This window comes from Lepisosteus oculatus, chromosome 11, assembly GCF_040954835.1.
Source record: "Lepisosteus oculatus isolate fLepOcu1 chromosome 11, fLepOcu1.hap2, whole genome shotgun sequence".
NCBI classification, from domain to species: domain Eukaryota; kingdom Metazoa; phylum Chordata; class Actinopteri; order Semionotiformes; family Lepisosteidae; genus Lepisosteus; species Lepisosteus oculatus.
The window spans coordinates 15,979,114-16,003,129 of NC_090706.1; the positions used below are offsets into that span (position 1 = coordinate 15,979,114).

The 24,016-nt window shown below is 48.0% G+C and overlaps 1 protein-coding gene across 2 annotated transcripts in view; it reads right to left on the reverse strand.

Annotated features, from left to right (window-relative positions):
- The window catches only part of kank2 (KN motif and ankyrin repeat domains 2), a 54,079-nt gene that overhangs the window by 25,229 nt on the left and 4,834 nt on the right, over positions 1 to 24,016 (reverse strand). For both annotated transcript variants that reach the window (XM_069195796.1, XM_069195797.1), the window contains exon 2: positions 3,607 to 3,757. The gene's annotated coding sequence lies outside the window, so the exon portion shown is untranslated. The remainder of the gene's footprint in view (positions 1 to 3,606; positions 3,758 to 24,016) is intronic.

Genomic DNA, 24,016 nt, shown 5'->3' on the forward strand with positions numbered 1-24,016 from the left:
GGAGCACAGTGCTCATTTGGTACAATGTTTTCTTTCTGTAAAAACAGCCCGAAGGCGTTCCCGTTTCACAGTGAGTCATCCGTGCCCTCATCCAGACAGCCTGAGAGAAAATAAGGGCCGAGCTGGGAGGTCCAGTAAGAAATGGCGATGGAGGGGGATGTTTTAACAGTACATCAGACAGACCAGTTTGGTTTGTAGGATGATGGCCTACCCCCCCCCCCCCCCATGAAGATAAACCAAGAGGCTGCTGCACTGGGTTCAAGCTGGGAGTTCAAGCTGGAAAAAATGGCCCAATGACCCCTGATTCTACCCTAGAGCCATTCGTTATCGGAAACTGTCTCTGCTGTATATCCTCGTAACACAGTATTTGCATTAATAACTAATATTAGAGCTTATTGAAAGGGGCTCAGGCCTGTCACGTCTCTCCTGGCTTTTCGAACCTGCAAACTGGCTTCCCTTGTTGCAGCAGGCCAATGTGCTGGGATCGGGAGGGGAATGGAGGAGGTCTGGGGGCTTGACGAGGGCTTGCCGGCCCTCTCCAGGAGTTCTCTCTACACTTCTGGGAGATTCCCAGGGCAATCCGAGAGGGTCGGCGCTTCTTGCTCTTCAAATGAGAAGTGGATAAGCTGTTACAGTTTTCAGAGGCGTCAAGTGACGGTATTCCCCACTCCTACACATTCCTGTTCCTCACTAACCTCTCTATAGTTATCACCTCCCATACTAGATCATGATAATGCCATGATTTGTCACAGAAATGATCAGAAAGGCTTGGGATGCTGCACTCGCCAACATCAAATGTGCATGGTGCTGCATTACCACTGCCTAGTTCTCTCCTGCAAGAGTAGCAGCACAGCCTGGCAATACAGGGATGTACCAGCATACAGGGACATACAGTACAGTATGTATATATGGAATCTTTGTGCAAAATTCTTTCGGTCTGATACTGTATATTGTCTTTCTCTATTAAAAGCAAAGCGTCTCTCCATCCCAGAAAGCTGAAGTCATATGACACAGGTCACTGTTGAAGTCGCCAAATGTTTGTATGTTTGTGAGTTTGTCTTGGACCAAAAGGCAATAATTACCGTGCAGGTTTACGATGGTATCCTGTTACAGAAGGCCCACCCAGTGCCGGTGTTAATAGTGACAGGAAGTGGCTTGATTCAACACCAGTGTCGTGGCCCTCACTTCCCGTACAGCTGCCTCCTTTCTGGATTCCACAGCTGAAGGCACCCCGCACCCCCACTGATGAAGCCATCGTTTGGTTAAAGATCATCTTTCCTGTCTCCAATGCTACCCTTTCAATGATGGCACGTCTGGGTGCTCCCCGTCCTTTTGTGTGCAAGAACACTAACTTTCCAGAGATTTCAATTTAAAACACAAATCAGCTGTGCAAACCATCCATCTTTTACCCAGAACCACTGTACCTTAGAGCAACACAGCAGGCTGCCCAAAACAGGATCAAATCCTGGACATCATTAAATCATTAAGCTAAATAATCCACAGAGAAATACCACCGTTGTTGATGCTCCTCATAAGATCATAAGAAAGGTTACAGGCAAGACGTGGCCTTTCAGCCCAGGTGCCCCATTTTGCTGTAAGTTACTAATTGATCCAAGGATCTCATTCAGCTTTTCAGAGAGAAGCGAGGGTTCCAGAGAGAACAACATTGCTGGGCAGCATGCTCCACACTCCTACAACTCTTTGAGTAAAGTGCCTCCTGTTCTCAGTTTCAAATGCAATTCCACATACTGTAGTTTCCACTTCTGTCCTCTGGTTCGTGTTTCACTGTTCATTCTAAAATAATATTTACATGGAATGCAATTGTACTCCGCAGCCTAAAGCACACAGTACATGTGCAGATGTAATATATACAGGGAAGCAAGTTAAAAAAAAAGAAAATTCAATAACAAAAGGAATCTTTGTGCAAAATTCTTTCAGTACGATATATTCTTGGCAGTGTCTTTCTCTATTAAAAGCAAAACCATCCAAGAAAGCCGAAGTCACAGAACACGGAAACATCACAGAGCTCTCAAAGTCACCAAATCTGCCAGTAATTTAGACTTTCATTTATACTTTCATATTATATATGCAAGAGATGGCATTGTAATAGTTTGTTCAAAGATGTGCAAAAACCCATATACTGTCAAGCCAATATACACATACCCTGTCATTGAAAGTGCCCAAAACATCTGGAAACAAACACGTTGCTCAGTTATTTATGTTATATTCTAAATCTTTTGTTTTAATCATGTAAACCTTGTGTTCATCTCACAAAACAGAACTTTTCTTTTTGGTTGTTTATTCACCCAGCTGATTTCTTGAAGGATGCCCAAGCATTTATGTAGCAGATTCTTCAGTAACAGAGGTGTGTATGTTGTAATACTCCCTGGAACACAGTGCACATCTCCCCAAAAGCTACAAACAGCTGTCGCACTGGGGCTCGTACAAGCTTGTGATCTTTGCTGTAAATGAAACGTTTTGGAATGTATCTTATGCAGTGGGGAGGGTTTATCCTGGTGATTGAGACAGGCGTATTGTTTGGGCAGGGCTCTCTGGACAAGACCAGAGAGCATAGAGGAGAAAGTGTTCCCACTGGATTGGCTGTGGGTTCATTCTTGGCCGTTTCTAGTTGGATTTCACCTTTTTAAATTTGGCCATTTCCATGACATCCTTCCATGTCTGCATCCTGCACTCTTTCCATCCCCTCTCTCCCCCTGGTCATTCTTTGAGCTTGTGTCAGTTCAAATGTGTAATCATCTGTGTTTTTGTGGGGGGGGGGTTGTCTCTGCGTTCTGATAATAAAAAGCCGTTAAGCCAAAAGCCTGTGTCTCTGGCAGAGTATGTGAGCAGTGAACTCCTATGGTGCAGACGCTGCAGACTGCCCCCCAGCCGCCCAAATCCCACTTCTTCCCGACCGGGAGAGCTGCAGACGATTTGTCTGGTTCACAACCCCAATCCACCCCCGCCCCCAGCATTCCCTGCAACCCGACCCCCCCCCACTCCTGCTGTGCTTCCCTCCTCCTCCTGCTTGCACCCCCATGTACCCTCACTTTATCACAGGTTAGCCAACAAAAATAAATGAATAAATGCTTTTTTTTTTAAAGAAAAAAAAAGTCCTAAAACCAACATTGGATTGCTTCTGGGCATGATTTCCAGACTGTTCCAGAGAGCTAGAGCTCAGAATTTGCTGAAGGTACCAGAAACGATCCATTTGCAATCTTGGAGTGGAGGCAGGGGTAGGCGGCAGGGGGAGCTTGAACGTGTTGTAATTCTGTTCCAAGGATTTAATGTCAGCAGTATTCAGAAGGCCACACGGGAAGGCCGGGGAGCGCAGCGAGGGCAGCAGGGGTGACAGTTTTCGCTGCCAGACGGTGCTCCGAAATGGGATTTCTGCTTCACTGCCCCGATATCATTCCTCCTCCGAGAGCCCGGGGAAAGCGGGTGCCGGGGGGCTGCGGTGGAGTTCGGAAAAGCAGTGCCTTGCGTGGCGGACAGAACAAGCAGGAATGGAGAGGCCTGAGCGCACGGATCAGAGCGGAGTCCGGGTTCACCGGCGACGTGGGGAGCGAGCGAGCTTTGAAAACAAGAGAACCCGCGCTTTCTTACCTGACGGTGAAAACGGCAAGGGGGGCGTGTCAGTCTCGCAGGGACAAGCGCGTCATCTGCATCTGCACGCCTCCAGCCCTCCCGTCTCTGTCCTGCAATCTCCCTGGCAGGCCTGCTCCCTCTCCCCGGGTCACGAGTCGGGCAGAATCACCTGCAAGTACAGAGGGATGGGCTTTTACAACAGGGCCCAGACATCTGCTTCCCCACACGGTGTCCCCCCTCCTGGACCCCCCTCCTCGGTCACAATGGTCCTGGAGGGTGAAAGTGGGAGAATCGGGAATGTTTGGATGAATAGGGGCTGGAATCCAGGAGGAAACACGGGGAGAACACACAAACTCTGGGCAGGGAAGACCTCAGAAATTGAGCCCAGGACCCCAGCAGTATGAGGCAGTCATTCTAACCACTGCACTACCGTGCCGCCCAGCTCATGTGCATTCTTGATTAAAAATGGTTAATTATGCCTGCGAATGTAATATAAAAGTCTTTTTCTTCCAACAGCTTGCTCCCGACAGGGTTAAATGGGTTTTCATGCAACAGTGAGGCCTGCGAGAATATCCAGGGGCCTGCTCAGCTGTTGTTGGATTTATTTTTCCTCTCCCATGACTGGGAGATGGACAGTACAAGCAGAGAAGGCAGTGAAAAGGAAAGGGAGAGTATCCGAGTGCGTGAGCACAGAAATCCAAAAACTAGCAGACATTTAAAAAAACGAATTGATCTCGCCAAACACTGTCTTAATACCAAGTCAATGTCTCGGGACATCTCATTCCCAAATCATTCAATCATGGAATTAGTTAAAATGCGGTTTCAGATGTGGCTTGATGTTAAACAGCTTCGGGTAATAACCTGATTTCCTGACTGCTGTCTGTGCAATATTTAGCCAGCGCATGATTCCCAATACAGACACAAGGAAGCTCACTGTCAAAACACTGGTAGCACCTTGTCCTGACAATCTGATTAGGAGGTATTAGAATTTTTGCTCGTGCCCTCAGACCTTGGGTTCGACTACAGTCACAGCTATGCTTCACGGCACCAGAATCACACCAACCAAAACAAAGGCTTAAAACACGAGGCTTGAAGCCAGGGCCTAGCTGGGTACAAATGCACAGTGAAAGTGACAGACCGCACTGGGAAACTTGACCACTTCCCAGCAGTCACATCCCAGCATACAGCAAAAGCAACAAAAAAAAATTTCAGTAGCATATATTCATAAAAATCAATTTTAGATTTACCATTATACAACCAATGCTGCTTAATAAATTAATATAATCAAAAGTAAATAAATGTCAAAAAGCTAAAGATGGAAAACTTATGAGAAAAGACCTCAAATGACACTGTGTTCTGTTGATTTTTTAAAATGCCCACAACTTTATAACATTTCAACACAAACGAGAATCTAAAAGATTCTTTTTTGGAGAATCAGTTAAAGCCTTAAGCCTATGAACCTTATGCTGAACTTTATGCGACTTGTCTAACACACCTGTGCAGCCTGCATCTGAGTTTTTCGCAAATCAGAAAATCTGAAAAAGTCGTGCCTAGGAAACACTTGATTTCTGCGACTTGAGATTCACGCAGTTTAAATGGCAGCTGCATTTTGAGACAGGCATCTGTGTGCTTAGGAAATCCGTGGATTTGGGAGAGGAAGTTTATTAAGTCGAGAAAGCCATGCGATTGAAACGGTCACTAGGAGGGGCTGCGGACAATCAGAAGAGTGCTTCTACATTACCCTCATATCTCATTATCGTTACTAATCCCACAGCCCCTTGGGGGGAATCTTTCTTGATGCCACTTCCCTAGGATTTTAAAGTGTACAAACACCCCCCGTATGGGAGAGCTGGAGTGGCCGATTGCTAAACTACAAAGCTCGAACCCGAGGCCCGGCTGCACGTGGTACGAACACACTGCGTGGGACTCCATCTCTCCCGTGGGAAGGTGAGAAGGAGAGAGCAGAACAAGTTTCCTCTCTCTGAAAATGCACAGCTAATCCCCTTCCCACACCCCAGAAAAATCAAACCCCTGATGAGGTTGGAACCGGGCCTTTGTACTTCTTCCTCTGCCCTTCAGATAACCCAACATACAGCCAGCGGGACCAACACGACAAGACTGCTGTGAAACACCGATCTGCATTTCTGCTGGTGCTGCTTTTGTTCTCGCAGGAAGTGGGTCAGACCAAGGCGAAGGACAGTCAGGGGGCGATCGACAGCGCTGGAGGGCCTGGGCTGAGGATGAGAGGCCTGGCTCAGGACCGGCAATCAATGAGCCCGGGAGGGAGGGTGCCCGCTGCCGCAGCGAGAGGGGGACTGCGGCACACAGCACTGTCGGCACCATGAAGTCCACTTGGTCTCTAGTCCAGGCCCAGTCTAGAATCTGGACCCGGTCGCGAGGCCAGTGGCAGGGCTGAGAAACTCAAGGAGGACACACGCCCCATGGAGAGCAGAGAGGCTGTGTGGGGAAAATCAGGGGAGAGATAGACCCTCCAGAGAGGCCAGTCAAGGACAAGACCTGTGGAGAGGCAGTTGGAGAAAAAGAGTCCTGCAGCACATGGCTTCAGAAGGTGAATGATGTTCACACCTCATGTGATTCCTGGAGAGGGATTTTTTTTCTCCCTGTTTTTGGACAGTTACTGCAAAAATACAGTCTGTGATGATAGCATTAGTTCATCGCAACAAGATCGCGTTATCGGGAAGTGTCTCTCTGCACATCTCATACACAGGAGGGTTTATCCCATATCAGGGATGCGGGGACTGTTCGACTGGGCCGCAGCAGTAACGTCGTGCCCAGCCTTGCTGCGATCAGATGAGCTGTCATGGAAGGGAGAAGAGAACCTGGTTCTCATTAGAAACTTTCACACCCTTGCTGTCTCGGTGCCAGACTGAAGCAGTAAAAAAAAAAAGGCTTTAAAAAAAGTCTATTTTTGATCATGTTTCACTGCCTGGCAACTCTAGAAATGAACAAATGGGCTGAGGGAGGGAGCCTGGCTGGAAAATCTTATCCGTGAAAATTAATGCAGCATAAAACCTATCCGAAGTTATTCACATATGGACAAAAACACGCCCGAGCTGTGTAATAACACTCAGGAAAGAGGAGCTGGACACGGACACAGCTCATAAGTTTAAAATCTCCATGACTCTTACTCTACTAAAGTCACACTGAACATTATGTATATACAGTACAAAGCCTAATTGTGCAAAGCAAGTGATTCAATTTCTCAATCAACTACAGTGCAGCTACAATCACTTGCCAAAGCTTTGGATTTTTGAAGCTTTTTTTATCTCAGTTTTAATACTTAAATAATCTGCCTCACCCTTTCTTTCCAAGATCTCAATACACTTCACTGTATTCAACATGCAACCCAACAGGCAGGTCTGGAGAACCCAAAAGCTCTGGAGCAACTCCCTGCACTGAGGAGCCCCAACTTCAGTGCCGTTACGTCAAGGAATTCCCAACCCAATGATCGGCACTGTGGTATCATCTTCCCCCGCTGTACCAACCAGGCAACTGCACTTTGTTCGAGATGTGAAAATTACTTCCCCGTCACGCCTCCTCTGTCAACTACCCATCATCTCCAACGGCGAGGGCAGTTAGAGCCAACAAGCTCTATTTTTAAAAGGTCAATATGCTGTTTTTACAAACTCGAGCTGGAAAAGGGTTTCTTTTTTTAGGATGGTGGCTTAACTCTCAATAGCCTGGCTTGGTTGTACCGAAACCAGCTGCGCCATTCTGTACCTTTCAGCAGGCTTGCACGCCAGCTACAGCGGTCCAGAGATTGAGGTATAGGGCTTGTTGCAAGGAGGTTCCCAGTTCAAACCCATGCTTATTGCCCTGAGCTCCATCCTTCAGACGGGACACTAAACCAAGGTCCTGCTGTCAGTGACTGTGCAGCTGCTGTTGTCAAAGCCACACTAACTTCCCCTCCGCCCTCCCCAGTATCCATTAGCTCCTTCGCACAAAATCCTCTGGTATCTGCATGCCACTGAAATCTATACATTGCAGAGCAAAACTGTCTGCATAGTCAGTCGTACAGATTTTGGGATATTTTGTCTTTCCTTCCTCCATTGGAAGGGGAGGGAGGAGGAGTATCAGATTGTTGCACCTGGAACAAAGCAACACTGGATTGAAAGCTAAACTAATCACTCCCCACCCCCAGACACCAAAAAAAAAAACATTTACAGAAACACACAGCTGCAGCACCAAGGTTATCTAACAATACACGTGTTGAAAAGCAAGTCTTTTTACATCAATAAAAATAGCCAAAGTCCATAGTAGACAGGGGTGCAGTGCAGCACACCAAGCTATTTACCGCGCTGTGTCCCCGTGTTTCACCTCCTGTCTTGTAGAGCAGTCTGAGAGGATCAACAGTGTCACACTGTGACACTGTGCAGAGGAACAGCTGTCTAGGTGACAAGAACAGACTTAAAGGAACAAGTAATAGGTTTATTCCATGCTGAAAAAAAGAAGAAAGAGAACACAACGTTTCGGCCGTGGAGCCTTCTTCAGGTGCACACCTGAAGAAGGCTCCACGGCCGAAACGTTGTGTTCTCTTTCTTCTTTTTGTCAGCATGGAATAAACCTATTACTTGTTCCTTTGCAGCCTACGCATGCTGACGCAGCTACCCACCTGAACAAGAACAGACTTAACTGACTTGGGAACAGTTTCCTTCACTGCACTGAGGAAAAAGGCCAAGGACATCACTTCACAGCACAGCAACACGCTCTGACCCTCTCTCTCCTCCCCTCCCCACCCTACAGGACCTGGGTTCGAAACTAGGAGGCGCACCCCTGCTGTTGGCTGGAGCAAAGTGAAGGAAGTGTGTGGATGGGTGAGGGGGTTTGGCGATAAAATGAGAAGGTGGGTTAGTAATTGAGCATGATGGGTTAGTAATTGAAAAAGGCTCTTTCCTTGTGGCATGGCTCTCCCATTTCCCTGCCAACCTATCCATTCATTCTCCAACCACTCCTTCCAATTCAGGGTCGTGGGGCAGCCTGAGCCTATCCCAGCAAGCAACGGGAGCAAGGAGGGTTACACCCTTGACGGGACGCCAATCCACTCCAGGGCAGACAGACAGACACACACTCTCCCACCAGGGATAGTATTCCCAGACGACAACTGGACCGTGGGAGAAGACCAGAGCACCACGCAAACACGGGGACAACATACAAACTGCACACAGACAGCACCTCAGGTCTGGAATTGAACCCAGGGTCCAGAGCAGTACTGAACACTACGCCACCGTATCACTGTGCGGATAAACGTATTTCTTTATCCGAATCAAGTTCATAACTGTTTTCATTTAACTGCAGAAGTGGAATAATCTTGCTGCTTACGCACAGGACATCCAAAGGTCAAACATGTCTATTGTTTTTAATAACTCCTGCTGCACCCAATCTCAATAATCTAATAACGGCAGCTCCACTGCCTTGCTATCTATCTTGCTCTTGCCTTTTGTAAAACCCCAGCAAAATCCACTGGCATTATTCCCGAAGTTTTGAGACATGTTGGCCTTGTGGTTTGACTCCAAAGAAGAAAAAAGTCTGGATTCTGACTTGAGTGTTACATCACTCAAAACCCTTTGTCTCATTCAACAACTTATCTCATGGCCAAGATGTTAAAACTCAAACTTATGTCCTGTCTTTTCCTTTAGGATCAGTGATCAATGTTTTTTTAATTCGTGCTCTCTGGCTTTGTAAGTGTGAACTGACGAATATAGCAGATCAAGCACTGTGCCTCCCCAATTTTTTTTTTTACATTCTGAAATCCCTTTTTATATACAGTATTAAACCTGCCAAATGCAATAAACTAAAATGTAATCACTGCAGCCCCACATAATGATAACAATCTGCTTACTTTCCTACAGTATTCATTCAAAACAACAGACGCATCGATAGCATAGACTGGTGCACATCAATCTCATCCTCGAGAAATCATTTTTAAAATGGGCCAGCATTACTGTTTCATATCAGCAGTAAGGGCACTGCAGAGAGAAACAGTAGAGGTGCTGGTTTCAGACGGTCCCAGGCTGGGGTTTCGGATGGCGAAGGAGAAGTTTGCTTGCAGGCAATGCGCCGATCATTAAAAGAAAAGGCACGCAGAGACACACACACGGGTGTACGCACACAGCGGGATGAAAAACAGTCACCTCAGTGCCTTGGAATGCTTGCGCAGGAGTCTGGTGCAGGGGAGAGCAGCGAGCGAAACCTCAAGCTCCCTTTCGGATTTCTTTTTTAAAAAACATTGTTCATCTCTCTAGGAGTGCCAAGACACCCCCACCCCCACCCCACCCCCCGTCCCCTGAGCGCAGGGGCTTGGCAGACGAGGGGCCGGGAGTTACGGACGGGGCAGAGCCGGGGCCCGGAGACCCCAGCGCAGGAATGCAGGCCAAATCACAAAGAGGCGTTTATTCAGGCAGAGGGATCCACAGCTGGATTTAATAACACAGACAGAAAGAAAGCGAGAGAGGGACTGAGAGAGCGAGAGAACGAGAGACGCCCAGCCTCTACAGACACGGGCAGCAGAACCAGACGAATTCCGGACATCTGAGCAAAAGTAGGAGGGCAAAAAAAAAAAGAGCGAGGGCACGATTTTCAGTCACATGATTAGTTCTGAAGATGGCCCCTTGGAGTAATCCATTCCTGTACTATCGGACAGTTCCTGGCACAGAGCAGGACCACACCCTGGAGAGGATGCCTGTCCGCTGCAGGGCGCACACACAGGGACAATCGAGACAATTAACCAAGCCAGCACATCTGGCACACCCGGAGAAGACCCACACAAACATGGGGAAAGACACAAAACTCAACACATACAGATGCCCCATTCTAGAATCAGAATCAGAACCAGAACCGGTTTCCAGGAGCCAGAAGGCTGCAGTGCACACTGCCAAACCACCTAATCGCTCTCCTTGGAGCTAAATTAAAACATGCAGTTAATCACCTTGTTATTTTCGTCAGGAAAACAAAATCAATTAAAAATGCAGTCCCCCTCCTGAAATGTTATCTCCCGCAAGATCACCAAGGCCGGTGCATCAGTCTGCTGGCTGATGGGCTCTCTTCCTCCATTCTGGAGATTTATTAGGTGTGTAATACTGTGAAGTATTAAAATGTGTGGAAACGAATACCTCCAAACAAAACAAGAGTGGTGTTTTCCAATTTCCCTACAGTTTAAATATCAGCCTTCAGCTTCAGGGCCCCAGCACACCCAGAGGGTGGAGTTCTACCAGACACTGAGATGCTAGTGCCTCGTCCATTTTGTGCCTTGTGATTTGTCACAGTATCACTCTGCATCAATCCTGTCCAATTTAATATGGATCTGTACGCCAGGAAAAAAAAAGATGTCTTGACAAAGATGCTAGAGGATGAATGAGAGAGATTGATTTGATGGGAGAGGAGATTAAATCAGCAAGTGACAGAAATGCTCCACCAACACATTCCAATTCCATCCATCCATTTTCTAACCCTATTAAGCGTTGGGAGCCTATTCTGGAGAGCAACAAGCGCAAGGCAGGTTACAACCTGGACAGGACGCCAGTCTGCCGCAGGGCAGACAGACACAAACACACCAGGGCCAGTTTTCCCAGAAGTCAACTAACCTACTAGCATGTCTTTGGACTGTGGGAGAAAACCAGAACCAGAAAGGAAACCCACACATACATGGGGAGAACATACAAACTCCACACACACAGCACTCCAGCTCCAGAACTGGACCAGGGCCCCAGCGCTGTGAGACAGCAATGCTACCCAGTGCGCTGCCTGGCTGCCCACATTGCAAATCTGTCTTCACAAATCACTACGCAGCACAAGCTCGCAAGAGCAAGGCAGTCGGGACAGTGGGCACTTGCAAGTGTTATGAGTCGCTTTACGAGATACGAAACGACACAGAATTCCAGCCCAGCTTAAAAAAACCCGACTGCAACAGCTGTTCTCCCCTCTAGGGATATTGTTCCTCCTTGGACAGCAGCCGACGCAGAAGACAGCTCAGCGCAGAATGGTTACAGTAGCCTGACAGAGCAGGCCTGCATTGTGAAAACAAATGTAAATATCTGTGCGAAATAAAGAGACCACGCCACGCCACGCAGCTCAGGCTACTGAACGCCAGAGCCTGGAAGCACATTGCTATGGGCCTTCGAGACGACCTCTCATGCAATGACTTGATCTGTGCACAGCAGTGCGCCTCTCCTCTCTTCACCTCTCACACCGAGAGCTTCCTCTCCTCCGAGAGCTGAAGACCGCGACAGCCAGGAGCTCCAGCCGCAGCTATTGATTTTGATAGATCCCCCCCCCCCCCCCTCCCAGCCCACACTGCACATGATCAACCGTGAAGCACAGGCGCAGTGTCTGAGGAAGCCCCAGCACCAAGCGGATTACCGTCCCTGTGTCCCAGTACCTTACAGCCAGTGTTCACACCTGCGCACAGCCATTAGCGCCTGTAACTTAAACACAAAAAAACAATCAGGATTGCTTTGAGTTCACTTCCTTTCTCTAAACAGAAAGAAACCAGTTGCCCACCGACGTGTGTTCCCCAGCAGAAATCTACAGCTGTCAGGTGCAGTGAGGAATGATAATTCCCCGATACTGACAAAGTGACAAAACACTAGTCACGATGAAGAGGTGAAGTCAGTAACAGCAAAAGTATTGACCCCAAAGACACACACATGGTCGACTTCAAAAAACTAAAAAAAAGTCAGGGCTTATTATCACAACCCCAGCTGCTCCCAAAAAAAAAAAGAGTTCTCCCAATAGCGATCCAGGAACTTGTGAGGTCTGTGTTTATAGGAGGGCACCTTCCAGATGGCGTAGGGTGGACTCTGCTCTCGTGTGCCTCTTGGCCTTAATAGATTCTGGACAGGCCACCATAATCACCTCCCTGTCCGCTACACGCTGTCGGGAATATTAAAGAGCCGCTTCCCAGACAGCTGCCAGGCATCGAGTACATTCCGCTTGGATGGAATGCCTTCGTGTCAGCTGGCACCCCAGGGAGGGCACGATCCGACTGCTGGAGAATCGGAGAACAAACTCATGCCAGGGCGTCACACACTTCACACCAGCACCAGATCCCAGACGCAAAACATGAATGAATGTGGGAATGAACAGCCTCCTCTCACTGCGTCATTGCGTTCCTTTATAAGTTAACAAAACATTAGAGAACACGCCTGATACTGAAATGGGTCTCTCCACAGATTAAACAGATGTCCACAGAGAAATGGAACTATTTACTGTCCTGCAGTTAGTAAAACTGCATTAGATATGCTTCAGTAGTTCCTTATAGCCTGAATTGCCCTTCCTGTTTTTGAATTTTGTGCACCAGTCCCTGTCTGCTTTGACACATTACCAGATTCACTGTTGTCTTCAGCAGCAAAAGAGACACACTTGTAAGAAGAGTCATGCCTCTTCTGGGATTACTTACAGCAGCTTTCTTTCCTATAGCACAGCATACTGAGGCAAAGGCCTGGTCTGCTGTTAGCTTATCTCCCTTAGTAATCATGGGACTCAACATATGCTGAGCTATTCCCACTAATTTAGAAAGGAAGGAAAGGATACACCAACGGATCATGCCATTCTCTAATATTCCGGTAGAGCAGCGTACTACTGTTTTGATTTTTCTTTACAATCCCATAAATGTGGACAATTCTAGGGCTGACGACTACCAGGAAACTACAATCACAACTAGGGGGTGCAGTAATGTGGCCCTCAGCATTACTCATTTTTGTGCACCCATCCATCTTCTAACCACTTCTCCCAGTTCTGGGGTGCAGGGGAGCTGGAGCCTGTCCCAGCAAGCAACAGGCACAAGATGGGATACATCCTGAATGGGGCAAACAGACCCAAACAAGGACACACATTTTCCCAGAAGCCACTTAACCTACCACTGTTTCCCTGGCCTATGGGAGGAAACCAGAGCTCCTGGAGGATACCCCCACAAACACAGAACATACAAACTCCACACAGACAGCACCCCAGGAAAGAAACACAGGGCTCCAGCGCTGCAAGGGAGCAAGGCTAAAGACTGTGTTGTTCTTAATTATTAGGCCGCTGGCCACTACAAGGAAGCATGTCTAGGAGAGAGAAAAGAAGGCACTTGTTTACATGAAGGGTGGTGGGGGCCTGCGACAGGCTGCTGCGGCATAAATCCACACAAAGGATTTCCTGGGAACCTCTGGGAAACGGCCGGATGAAAGGATGTTGGGAGGCTGCTCTCGTTTGCAACTTTCAGCATTTATCTGCGAGCCCCTCCATCTCAGAGCACAGCCGTGTGGAAACAGCTCCCTGACTCTGTATCACACAGCGGTAATGTGACCTGAGGTTCTGCTCAGCAGGAAGGCAGGCAAAGGGTTTTTTTTGTTCTTTTGAACCAGCTCCAGTTGACTCTTTTTTTTTTGTCTTTTTTGGTTATATAAACACAATCCCCACCCCCCCCTCTTCCCTGCACAATCATACTCACACAACCGCACGGCCTCCACAGAGACAGCACGTCCAGCCAAAGGAAAGGAGAATGTTGCCTATAGAAGGCAATGTGTTGCACCGCGCCGTGCTGAGCTGACGGCAGAGCTGTGCTTTGGACTAAACATTGCGTCCGAGCCCTGAAGTGCAGTGTGTTATCCGTCTCACGATCTGCGTCTTGCTTTGTGCTAAACGAGGGACTCTGCCTTCCCAATTCATGCCAGCAGTGCCAGTCCTCCAGTGGGGCTCCAAGCACAGCAATTCCTCAAGTCCCTCACCCCAACACGACAGCTTTTTTTAACTTCAAAAGATAAATCAGAAGATTTATCAAAGAAAAATGACGACCAAAGAAAAAGTGGTGATGACGTTGCAGGCTCTTATTATTGTTTTACTGTTTGTAATGCATCAAATTTCATTCCTTCAAAAGACTTGGTCTGTGCTGTGGGATTCAATGCGCTGAGCCGTATGCAGACTGCAGCAGATGTTACCAGTTGCTAAAAAAATAATGACAGTCAAACCCACACTGGAAAAGAACACGAGGGCACAAGCCCTGAAATCTGACTAGAGCTTCTCCAGCTGCAAGGTCACAGCAAGTCGTGCCAATGTCTCACCTCCTTCTGATACACTTTCCAGCACCGCATAGAGTGGCACACAGAAGGCAGGGGGTGGAAAATATCCATTTTATACAGCGGGGAGCCACAGTGGAAAGCTGATTTAAGAATTTAGCCACAGTTCAGCTCCTAGCAGGGTTTTTGTTGGCTCTGTACTACCGTTTTGTTTTTGGTGGTGGTGGGGGGGGGAGAGCGATTGTGATAAAGGTTTCAATTGAGACTCTCACAAAACAAGACAAAATAATGACTGCCTCATCCACGGGGCCGCCCGGTGACTGCAGAAGAATACCGGAGCGCTCTCACCGGCCAAGAACAACACCAATCCACAGCCTGTCTGAATTAAACCCTGGCAGCCCCTCCTGCCCGCTCACCAAACACACACCCGCGCGGGCAGCTGTGCTGCTGGAGGATCCAGTAGAACAATACTCTGCCTTACAGAGGCCAAGAGGCTCCGCTCGCTCTCCACCGCCTCCAGCTGGCAGGGGGAACCGAGCTCCGGTCCGCGGGGAGGCTCTCCTGTTTCACGATAAACCTGGGACAGGACAGCGGGCCCTGCGAAGGCCGACCCGGCTCTTCCTCACTCAGGCTCCCAGTCCGTCTTCCCTCAGTCAGCCCTTCTCTCTCTCTCAGGTTTCCCTTACCGCCTCTCTCCATCTGTCTCCCGGAGAGACTCTCCATCCACGTCTCACTCTCTCCAGTCTTTCTTTTCCCTCACACCACCCCCTGGCCGTCTGGTGTCCTTCTCCTCCCCATGTCCGACTCGTGACCTGTCTCACCGTCCTCTGAGCAGCTGGCTCTCTCCCCTCTTCCCCTTTCTCTCAGGTCAGATGGAAAACACTGTCCCAGCAGGACTGACACCAGAGCCTTGGACTTGCACACCAGAACAGCAAGTGCTGATGTATACCGGAGAAAAAACACAAAGAAAAAGAAGGCAATAATACATTCACTGTAACTGAATGATAAATTAAGGTATGTCCATCCTTCCATTCTGCAACCTCTGTATTCAGGGTAGCACGAGAGCTGGAGCCTATCTCTGGAAGCACAAGGCAGGGTACACCCTGGACAGGACACGCGCGCACGCCAGGGCCAGTTTTCCCAGAAGCCAGTGAACCTATGGACTTTGGACTGCGGGAGGAAACTGGAGGACCTGGAGGAACTCCATGTGAACAGGGGGCAACATACAAACTCCACACAGACGGCACCTCAGGTCCAGAACTGAACCCAGGGCCTCAGTGAGGGCACTTTGAAAGGAAAATAAAAAGAGTAACAAAAATCAATACCCGTGATAACTAAGTGCAGTAATATTTATGGAGACGCTAATAATACAATTTAAGACCTGCAATGGCCCTCTCTCCCCCGCCTACCCTGTCCTGGTACAGATGGTCCTGCTAAATAAACTCGGCAGAGATCCTGGGAGCTGCACAGTCTCTCTATTCTCATTCCGTTATCGTCCATTCTTCCTCGGTTACACAAGACCTCCCTCCCTCTGTTTATCTGAAGCTGGTACATTCGGCGCAGCAGCATCTGGGCATGTTTCCTGCTGCCCCCTTGCTTTGCCTCGGTCTCTGTAAACTGCAGGAGCCTGAGAACAGAGCCGGGCTGCAGTAACCCTTTCCTCTGACACGACTGCTCGTGCATGTGCGTACGTGCGTGCACGTGTGTGCGCGCGTGTGCGGGAGGGCAAGCGCTGCAGAAGACCGGGCCATTTCTTTTTCACGGGAGCAGCGTGTGGACCCGTGCTCCGGATTTCACAGCAATCCACCTCGACAACAGCCGTCCTGACAGCTTGGTGAATTTACGCCGTGGGATGTAAACAGATACTTCAATTTTACAGCTAGGTGATTAAACCAGCCAGCGCAGGTCGAGGGGGAGAGACAGATGGAAGAGGGAGAGGGGGGCGCCTCACTGAGCGGTGCTTGAGAGGGATGGCTCTGAGCTGGTGGAGGCTGGGCAGAGGTGGGTTTTGCTGACGCCTTTTTTGTTGGGGGAAAAGATGCTGGAAAAAACCCCGACGCTCCCCGCCTCACTTCCAACAAGTCTGATTAGCAGCCCCTGTCGCATCCACTGTTCCTTTCACAGTAGAGCCCAGAATGTCACATGGAGCACCTACACATGGAGCATCCATCCTTATATCACCTTTCTGACTGTTTTATGCAATTCTGGGTCATGGAGGAGCCAGAGCCTATCCTGACAAGAAAGGCAGGGTACACACCAGCCCATCACAGGGCACTCAAACGCACACTCACACCAGGGCCAGTTCGCCCACAACCCAACTAACCTACCAGCTTGTCCTTGCACTATGGGAGGAAGCCGGAGCACCTGGAGGAAACACACGTCTAGACAGGGAGAACATAGAAACTCCACACAGATAGCACCCCAGGTCTGGAATTAAACCCAGGGCCCCAGCGCTGTGAGGCAGAAAAGCTAACCACTGCGCCACTTGGCCCAGACATGAGCACTTTATCTGAAGTCACTTCTTCCCCCAGATTCCTGCATTACCACCTACTGAGATGATACCACCTACTGAGAGTTCATTTGCTTTAAACAGGACATTTCTGTCACATAAACAGGGCTTGAATAACTCTGGACTGATTAACAGAACTAGGCACAGCAACAGCAAGAATGCACTTGTTTTGCTTTGATATGTTTTATTTTTTATTTTCCCTTGACATGAATTCCCTGGATATCAGCCTAGTACACTTCCAATATCGTGTCCAGGACAGTTCAGGAGTTTTTCCAAAAGACGCCAGCTGTTGATCTTCCCACTGTGTGACACAACACAGACACAGGAGCCCAAGGGAGACCGGAAGTTTAAAAAAAGAATGAGAACGCTGGGAGGGAGTTTTCCAAATCCCGCTTATTTTGTCCTGTTTCCCAGCGCCTGTTCCAGCTTTTCGCTGCACTGACTCGGATGAATCATCCCTCAACACACACACTCCAGGACTGCCTGCCGCCACAGAAATAAATCGCAGTCCAATTGCAAACACCAGCTTTCAAACGTGGAACCAATCAACTCACAAACCAACAGGGGCAGAGACTTCACTGTAAGAACAACGCAGAATCCATCCCCACCCCCCACCCCTCACCCCTCCTTCATCTGCTAACATATCCACTTTTGAGATGTTTTTATCTGAAAGCGCAACTGATATCAGGAAAAGAGCAACACTTTGATGTTTTGTGGGTCCGAGCGCTCTGTGACTGCTGCTCAAGCCCTACAATCATGATCATAGAAGGGAACTCTCTCAGGCGACTGAGCTGGGCACTCCAAATCCAAAAAGGACCACTACAACACCCCCCCATGTCAGCTGCCTAAGAGAACAAAGTCCAGCTCACTACCAGCTGTGCCTCACTACACAGAGAAATCTGCAAGAATCTCTCTACAAGGCCCATGGCGCTATGAAGTGTCTGCTCTGTCTGCATAGTTAAAGTGCCCTGTCTCTCAGCTGAGTGACACAAGCGCGCCTGTATACTCAGTCCTGCTTCCACTGAGTAACAGGTAGCACAGACCCCTGCCACATCAAAGCCATCACTGTGACAAACCCCAAACCCCCAAACACCAGATTGAGCAGGAGCAGCCTCGGACTTGTGCAGAACAGGTCATTGAGCTTCGGCAATGCTGCAATGCAGGAAAATAATTTCTGTGGGGCAGATGAAACCTGGATTCAAGGAGATCATTTGCTATTTGTAAGGAGAGCAGAGGAGAGGAACGAGGTTTATTAAAAAAAAAGTGATTTATGGGACAAGTGGAAGATGCAATCATCTGGGACAAAGCTGGAAGTGTGGGCTGGGATCGGTGTGTATAACGATCCCACTGAGCCGGGACAAGCGGCGCGCCCATGTTTCCTCGCCAGAGAGCACGATGCAAAGAGATGGTCTAATTTGCTGGGTTTGAAAACAGTAGGAGCACCCAATTACCATGCCAGCCAGGAATCCTGAGGCTGCAAGTGCAGGAAAAATGCACCTTTTATACGTTCGTTTTTGAACAGTCCCGCGGCAATGCTGATCGAGTTCTTGATGAACGTGCTGCACTTGCACACTGCAATCTTTACTGCTCTTTAGTTGAAGTCTATTTGATCAACAGTTACAGAGGTTTCACACCAGAACTAAAAAATATTAATTGCTGTTCAGAAGTCAAATGTCAAATGAAGCACAGAAGGGTGGGTGCTCTGCAAAGGGGAGGGAAATCTGCAGACAACTAAGAGTCTTGCAAATAAGACATAGGGTAGAGAAACACCAGTGATTTTTTTAGCAAGACTCCTCGTGTTAAGAAACTACACTGGGACACCTAAATGCAAAGCTATATCCAGGATTACTCTGTTCTGGGAATTATGTAATCCTCCTGATGTAATGCAGTCTGATCCACTCCAGGCCTTACAGACTGCTGTGCTCTTACAGCCACAATGAATTTGTTTCATGCTTGTCGCAACACTTTGAGGAGACCAGGTGATGTAGAGGTCAAGGGGTTTGATACAGCTGGAGGCTCCAGGTCTGAGCTCTGCCACTGACTCACTGCTGCTCAGGAGTATCCTGGTCACAGTGACAAGACCCAGCCTCGAACCCATGATTTCTTGAACCTCACACTGGCTCCACCAACACTTGAAGTGAATGCCTTTACATGAGGAGGAGGACCCCAATGCCAATAAATGGAGCCCCATTCCTCTTTTTGGGGCTCTTCCATTACAGAGGACCCCGGAATACTGCAGGGTCCCCTAGGGGTTGTGTGCAAGTTCCTTAGCCCTGTCAGTGCTTTGGGCGATACTACTTCATGCTTGTTCCCATTCGGCATCCTGGGAGCAGGAAGGAAACAGGCCACCGCCCTGGAAAGCACGTTCCAGAGGGGTGTGTCCCCCTGCTGCTTCGGAATACCCAGAGTCACGGGACACAAGCTGCATTCCGCCAATAACCAGGGGAAACTCCTGTGCTCCTGCCCCATCCCTGAGTCCTCACATACATAACCGGTCACTTTATTTTGGTTAACCAGGAAAAAAAATCCTCCTAAAACGGTCTGAAAGCTACTGCTATGAATCTTGGAGCCAGATGGATTACAGATCTAAAAGAGTCATCTGAAAAATAAACTCAGGAGTTGCTCTCGCGGTGTGTGGCGAGTTCTCCATTATCCTGATGAGAAGCCTCTGGACCCTGCTAAAATAAGCAGAGTCTGACAGCTCCGTCTACACTCCCCCCTCAGCCCTGTGCTGCACTAAGTACTACCACACGGCCAGCGTCTGGACTGTTTGTGTACGCTTCACTCCTGCTTTAAGTCTTTGTCCTTTGTTTAATTGCACCACTGTTTGTATAAACAATTGTTATGTCTGATATCTTTCTACGTATAGCCATGCAAACCAGATACTTAAAACTAAATCCTAAAACTAAACTAAAAGGGAAACTGTCTGGAGTCTTAGAACATCACTGGACTTCCATGAGCGTCCTGGATATCCAAAGTCAGGTCAAGAATAAATTTGCTCTTTGTTGCACCACACACAGTAGTGGCAGGCAGAACATGATCAGGATTGCTGTTTCGTGATCATATTTTGGCTGCATTGAGTGCAGAGAAAATATACGTTGACCGCACTCCACCTATATAAGCTCTCCCCTCATGTGCTAAAGCAATGAGCTTCACATGTTAGGTATAAATACAGGCGGGTGTATCCAGCAGGGAGGGGAGAAAGGCCAACTTCCCACTGAAGAACTTATGATCCGGTCCCCTAGGCCTGGCTCAGAAAGTGGACTGACTCCTGGAATCTGGCTCCACGCGGCTGCCCGCTGACGCCTGCTTCCAGGTCTGGAAAGTGATGAAGAACAGGGATCTCTGCTGATGTCATTTTAGCAGAGTCAAAGCGAGCACCCCTGCTACCTGCCACAGCAGGGGGGTAAAAGCTGCCATACGGAGGGGGCTGTCGAAAGAAGCTGCTGACAGAGGAGGCATGTAGTCTGAACTGAGACAGGAACTGGACTGGATCGGGCTATAAAGGACCAGAACAGACTAATGGGCCGGGCTACACGGAACTGGACTGTACTCCTTGTGTAAAATGCATGGAACTGGATCAGGCTTCTGTACCGGGCTACACAAGGCTGGTCCACACCATAAGATCAACGTGGTTATTTGCAGGATTCTTTTCTTCTCTCTCTCCTGGTAGTTTTTTAACTCTTGCCCCCAAGCGCTGATTAATCAATACACATTCCTGCAGCTGGTCTTTAGTGTTTGAGCACTAATCACCTCAGTCAAAGTCAATATAACCGCCTTCCTGAAAAACACAGCTTGAATAATTGGATAAGTGTTTCATGCAGCTGTACAGCACCAAAGTACAAATAAGCAGATGGATTTTTAAGGCAGAAGCGGGAGGCCAACCAGCCCCAGATACAAGACCCAATTCAAATTTCTCTGCCTGCAAGGCTCACTCAAGCTGGACCCAGGCGCTGTCCCGTCAACGAGGAGTTAAAGGGGGAAAAAAAGGAGAGGTCAATCGCTCAGCTCCCGGAGGATCCCGAAAAAACTTTGCCACTTCCTGCAGGCCCAACCTCCACCCAGTGAGAGAGAGAGAGAAAATACCACCAGAAAAAAAAAATGTTGCTTTCTAACGAGTCCCAGAGAACTGCTGCCAATTCTATCTTCTAAAATAACACGAGCGCCTTGGCCTTTTTCATGAATTCTGGTCTCACCGCTGCTCTCCATTCAATTATGTGTCTCTGTCCTTCTTCAGCACCACATTCCTCCTGGAGGCCCATCAGCTGTACCGACACAGGAAGGCCTTCTGCCTCAAAAGGCTCAGCTTGCCCAGGTAATACTACTAAACACAGGCTGTACAGGTGAGGCTATGAAACACAGAGAGGCAAAATGTTACAATAAGGGAGAAATTCTTTGCTTCCGACCCAAGGAAGGAATGAGGTGGTACAGTGGCTGGGTCCCAGTCTGTGATACATGAGATACCATAATGGATGGATGTAGACATATTGAGCAAAGTCCAGATCAATCCCAGGGATGAAAAAGGGAACCTTGACAGAGGCATAGCGTGTACGTGAAAAAAACAACACACAATGAACAAAAAGGAGCAGGCACAAAAATCTGCTTTTAAACGTTTGGCTGTGCGCACCTTGCATTCTGCAGACTGGTAGGGCCGAGAGAACATCTGGGTTTCAAATCTTTGCAAAAACACTCGCAGCCTCACAAAATAAATCTATGTCATCCTCATCAATGGACAGGAAGCGCAAAGATTCCAGGAACAAGGGTGCTGCCGCGCTGTAGCCACTGGGATTAAAACAATACACAGATCGCAGAAGAAAAACAAGCATGCTTCTGGGGGAGGAGGGGAATACAGCAGACTGAAATATGAAAATCTGACTCCTAACACCAAGGAATGTACACATTTGCTCCTGGTTTCCATCCAGCAAGCTTGAAAGCTTAAAAAGACCCTTTTCTTGTGAAGCTGCCAAAAGCCAAAAAGTCAGATCATGCCCCTGTACTGTCCCTTTCAGCTCTTGATCAGCCCTTTACTCTACTGATTTAAAACGGACATCCCGCCGCACCTGACTTGAGTGCTGAACAGCTGGAGTCTGGGCAGCACACACCTGGCAGCCTCTCCCAGCTCACAATGAACCTGCTGGAGGTGGTGGCCAGCGCCAAGCTGCAGCAAACCTTAGCAGACAGAGGACTGCGAACAAGATGGGAATGGGCGATCCAATAAAGAAAAACTGGAAGTCATAATTCGCTCCTTGATTTAACATGTAAAGCTCAAGCAAAGAGTTCCATCGGGTACTTTATTTCTGGTGTTTGCATGAGGCAAGCTCCATCATGGTGATGTGCACTTAAAGTTGGAAACAGAAGCTGCAAGAGCCTGGTTTCAATTAAAAAACCCCTAGCAAGGAAGACCTGTAATGATCAGATCTCCATGCATTGGGATTCAGATCCATTTTCATTTTTACCCACACGGAAACATTCCCTTACAGAGATGAATTTAGCAGAAAAGCAAGAGGAAACTGAATGTGAAAGACTTTTGGAATGAAAAGTGAACATGGAGAATATGACATAATGGGAACAAATAAAGTGCCTCCAGTCCTCTCTGAAAAATGCTTTCCCGCTGGGAAAAAAACACCAGCTAAACACATAGTGTTGCTCTTCTACCATTATTATAGTCACACTGTAAAGCTATGTTGTAGTTTTATCATGTGCAGAGGACCACGGATAAAGTCGACAATGAATCCACAGTTGAATCCACTAAACATATTTAGTATTTCATAGCTAACTGATCCAATAATCACACACCCAGCCTTGAAAGAGGTCAGAGTATCATCTTCAATAAGCTGGGCTGCTTGTTCCAGAATCCCACAACCCTTTGTGTGAAGAAGTGCCTTGTGTTTCACAGAGTTCTCACTTGTGTTCATGTTCACCTCTGGTTCATGTTTCACTGTTGATGATGAAGAACTCCGTATGACTGACGTTGTCAGTGCCTTTGAGGATAAACTAGAGGAGACTTCACTGTTTTCTTTGCAGATCCCAGTAAAAGGTCACCAACTAAGCAAAGAAACTTGATCTTTGCCCTGTTTGTTACTAATGTACAATGACAGACTTTCATCCAAGTCCAGCCCAAATCAGTAAAATAAGTAGCGACTTCAAGTTAGGTTTCTACATGCAACACTTCAAGCCCTAGTGTAGTACACAGCACAAAAGGTTTAGGTCTATTTATCAGCATGGGGACTGCTTCGCCATCTGAGCTGAGTCTCCGTCTCTCAGGCTGTGGTGTGTTAAGAGCCGTGTGCCGACCACAGCCCAGTGAAAAAGAAATTCCACCAACAGACTCCCGCCTTCTCCCTGGGGGAATATCGGATGATATCATGGGATGTTATTATTTTTTTTGCCTGCTAGTCAGTCCATCGGTGTTTGTGGATTCCTGAACTCTAAGAGGATAACAGATTTGATTGGATTGGAGCTGTCTGCCTGACCAATCCTAGCAGTAAACAAGTCTCTAATAATCAATGTCAGATTTTAAACTCCCTTCCCCAACCTCTGATTCCTGAATTATCTAGTTTCACGCTTAACCCCTGTGTCGCAAATTCAAGCAGTGAGAGATGCCAAAAGCAGGGAAATATCCAGCTCAGTCTATTGATTTTGCATGCAAATCACAAGACTCCCCCATAAACCCAACTCCAAGTTTATGGTTAAGGAAGTTTATTTCTTGCTGTTTTTTAAGCCTCTATTTAAAATGTTTCCATTTGACATACAGCAATCCGCAGTCCTGCTTTTCTCATTTGCTCGCTAAGCTGAAAACCCTTCCCTCCTATCCCAGCCACTCTGAACCTGAGAGGAGCCTCTCTGCTAACCAGCGGTGCCACATGCTTTTCCATGATGGAGTCCGGACCTTCTGGAACTGCAG